The following is a 4,240-nucleotide window of genomic DNA, read 5'->3' as shown; positions in this document are numbered from 1 at the left end:
TCCCTGAAGGTGACTGGTAAAGAAGAGATTAGGATCTGGCCCTGGTCTTCCACTACTGGGCTCCTTTGAGCGATGTTTAGGGGGTGCATGTGCACCCCCTGAGCTTGGCAGTGCACCCCCTGCAAAAACGCCGCTGACACTGCCGGTGGTGCCTGCGGGCGGTCGTTACTCACCACCCCTACTCCTCCTTGCTGCCAGCACTGCCAGTGACGTCTGTGGGCAGTCCCTGATCGCTGCTGGAGGCATCTGTGGGTGGTTGCCTACTGCCAGTCAGCACTTGCCATCCCCCACTGCCACTGCCACTGCCATGGCTGCCCGTGGGAGCTCCCTGCTTGCTGCCACCACACCCCCACTGCCACCTGTGGGTGGTCACCGTGCTCCCCCCAGCCTCTGGGTCCTTGCAGAGTTTATGCTTTGAACAACAGGGTGCATGTTGGGCAGGGGTCTGAGGTCTCCATAAGCATTTTGGATTCTACCCCATTCTCAGTGATAGTACCATAGCAAGGGGGTGACCGCCCTGGGTGCTGAAGAGAAGGGACGGCAACAGGTGCTACCTGGGTGGGGCGCGGGACAGAGCCGTGAGCAGCATGTTTGGGGGGGCCGCTGGGAAGGGGGGAGGGTGGCTTCTGCCACTGTGTGCACTCCTGGCCAAGCATGGGGGAGTCGTGTGCCCCCTGGACTTGTGTGCGGGGTGAGGGCAGGCTGCCACCGTGGGCTTTCCCCAGGTGCCAAACTTCCTTGCCACGGCACTGGTGATAATTTCCCCAACCCTGTGCTCATCCCTTGGCCCATCCCCACTCCTTGCTTCTCCAGGGAATCTGATTCAGTCATGCAAGGGTTATCTGGGCCTTGCTGCCAAAACAGGTATAAAAAAAGCTGTAGACAATGAGCCAGGCCAGCTGAATTCTCTACATAGTGTCTTGAGGTACAGGCGTGGCACCAAACCAAACTGTTCTGCTCCTGTCCTGACTAAAAGCTGATAAACTGGGGCATGATTTTGAATCGGGCCTGGAGTCAGGAGTTGACAGGAACTACTGCAAAGGGAAAACAGAATGGGATCAGAATCTGATCCAGGACCTGGTCCGATCCATAAGGGGACAATGGGCCCAAGTCTCCTTTCTCACCCACCTTGTTACATCAGCATCAGTGTCATCGGCCTCCCTTGTAACTTACCTTGGTGGAGAGGGAGCCTGCTGGGCGCACTGGGGCATTGTGACTGGAGCTTGCAGGAAAGACATCTGGATGAGGCAATCTGAACAGCTTTCTAGAGAAGAGGCATGCAATGAAGGACAATGTCTTTGTAGTTATAGCCCATCCCTAGTGGATTAAAGTAGTAGAATGGTGCTTATACCAGGAGAGCCGTACTGATATAGAACACTACTCCACCACTGTAACTGTGTCCATGCTGTGGGTTGTACCGGTCTTTTTGGCGATAGATACATGAATGGGACCTGTGGGGGTAAATCCCAGCTGCCCCAAGAAAAAAAAAAGTTGAGGACACATTTCACAGTGACCTGAACCACAATAAATCTGATCTAACAAAGGATAGTATACCTCAGATCCAAACCAAAGTATTTTCTTCACAGACTAATTGGTTTCTTTCAGGGAGAGCAGTTTGTTTCCAGTTGGCCATGGCTTATTTCTGTCTTGGGCCAACACAATTCATGTAGCTATGACCTCATCATCCTCTGCCAGTAGTTATACTGGTACAAAATCTGTGGCTAGAACAGGCCTTGTGAGAAGAAAAAATGATGCTACTGTGACCTTTGTGGGAGACCTGATGAGCTGAGAATGTGCTTGAAATAGCTCATGAGCAGTTTAAGTGAGTGGTGTGCTGTGTAAATATGTGCTGCAGGTGCGGCATAGTCATTCACAATCCACATCAAATATACACCAAGGGACCAGAGTTTGCAAACTGGGACCTCTCTACTCATTTGTGCAAGAGGTCTCCATTAGGGGTTGGATTAAAGCTGCAAAACAAACTTGCTAAGGTCTGATGACTATCTTAAAGCTCCCCACTGTTACAGCCAAGTGCAATATGCATCTGAGGAGCTTGCCAAAAATCAGGGTCTTGTGGGATGCTTCTGTTTAGAAAAGAAACTGATGACAACTAAGGGTCTTTGATGGAATCGTGTTTATTTATAAAGCTTGGGCAGGAAGTGGTGCTTTCCTGATCACAAGTGGCATCAAGCACCAAGCTAGTATTTCATTAGTCACAGGTGTAAAGCCTCTTTCCAGCCAGCACTATGCCCAAAAGCTCTAACTTTCTGTCAGGGTTGTGCCATCTCTCTCTGGCTGCTTTTTCACTTTCTTCTGTGTGTGTGTGTGTGTGTGTGTGTGTGTGTGTGTGTGTGTGTGTGTGTGTGTGTGTGTGTGTGAGAGAGAGAGAGAGAGAGAGAGAGACAGAGAGAAACACACACACACATTCATGTACACAAAAAGCTGCAATCCAATGATCATGATCATGGGTCTAGTTGTGATCATGATCTTCAAATACGGATGGGCAGATCTAGGATTCTGAAAAGGGGGGGGCAGATGGTATGGCACATCATCATCACATGTAGCACAGTGTACACTTTCCTCCAGTTAAAGAGAACCTGGAAGTTTTACTAGTATGTTAGGGGCCTGGTGCTATATTATTGAGTTCAAGATCAAAGCTAAAACAATATACCTTTACTGGAACATGCGCTCATTTGCTAGATAATATATTGAACTAAAAAAACAAAACTAGGCAACAGCAAAAAAGAGTCAAATGATCGTGTCATGAATCCTGTTGTTATTATTATTAAATGTACATCTCTTATTCAGATTGATGAAACAAAATCTAATTTTCTGGAGTGCCTTGACAGTGCTTCCAATACTTCATGGCAAGCCATTTCTGCACCCCAGTTAACTGCACCACACATGAGTGAAGGTTTTGAGGTAGAGCTGAGAACAGTCTGCAGGGCTGTGAACTAGGAGAGAGAGAGATTACCAGGAGTGGCTGGCCCTGCTATGTGTTCAAATGAAAGCTTGACAGCAACCGCTATCCAGGTCTTACACGCTTTCAAGCCTTAACTTGACAGCTGGTTGGCTCTTTTTATAGCTGGATTGTCATTTTAATTCTGTGATGATTACTTTGCAGGTGTGGCCAGGCTAAATTTACTGTGCTATTCACCTGTTAATTGTGTAATACATGTGTTGAGTGTAGTAGGGGCCATGATTTAGCAGGCAGCAGGAGAAAGGGCAGTTTGAACACTGCAACATCAAGACCATTTAGAAGGAGAAGAGGCTGGTCAGCACCTGTGGAGCAGAGAGGTCGCTGGGAATTGGGGAGGTGATAAGGAGCTATAGGGCCATGGGTGACTGGTTCCGCCTTAGTCAGGGCCCCCCCTGCGGCCAGTCTAGACAACCCGGAGGGATCCCCCCATGGCTGATCCTGCTGCCCAGGGTGGGGGTCCCCTCTTGCTGCTGATCCCATGACGGCCAACTGCTGTGGCTGATCGGTGCAGCTGCTTCTGGGGGTGGCTGCAGCAATTGGCCAGTGCTTGCGGCAGGGGTACCTGCGCTCCCGCATGCCCCCCCTGCCCATCGCCTAAGCGGTGAGCGTGGCTGGCGCTCTCAGGGGGTGCACATGCACCCCCATGCAACCCCTCTGTGTCACCAGTGTACAGGGGTGGGCAAAATGTGTCCCACAGGCTGGACGCAGCCCATGAGGCCCCTACAAAATTTAGAAAATTCATATTTATCTGCCCTGGCTGCCTGTCATGCGTCCCTTGACGGCTTTCCAAAACTCAGTCAGCAGCCCCTCGGCCCGAAATAATTGCCCACCTCGGAGCTATGAATAGACGAAAGGGCTGCGCTACCAAACTTGGATCAACAACCTTTAACAATGGATTCTTCTTGAAAGGAGCAGGTGCGGGGCCTCCCCCTGGCAGGAGGGCGCAGCCCCTGCCCCGCGCGCTGGAGGCCAGGGCCGGTGGGCCAAGGCTGCCCACTGACGTTCACGAACGGGTCCCGGTGCAGGACGGCTGGAGAAGCGCTGCTCCCGTCCGAGAAGACGTGCCCGAAACGAGACCTCCTGGGTCCAAAACGACGCCTTTGACGAGACCAGCCGGGAACAGGCGAGCACTGTCCTCTCCTGCTCTAGTCCAAGGCCCGCCGCCGTGCGCGAGCTGGTGCCCTGCCCGGCCGGTGCCAGCGGGAGGGGGCCGGCAACGGGGCCGGGAGCGCCGCCCCGGGGGCGGGTCCGCTCAGCTCA

This window comes from Gavialis gangeticus, unplaced genomic scaffold (genome assembly GCF_001723915.1).
Source record: "Gavialis gangeticus isolate Ggan-Ray unplaced genomic scaffold, GavGan_comp1, whole genome shotgun sequence".
Lineage (NCBI taxonomy): Eukaryota > Metazoa > Chordata > Crocodylia > Gavialidae > Gavialis > Gavialis gangeticus.
This window is presented reverse-complemented; position numbering follows the sequence as displayed.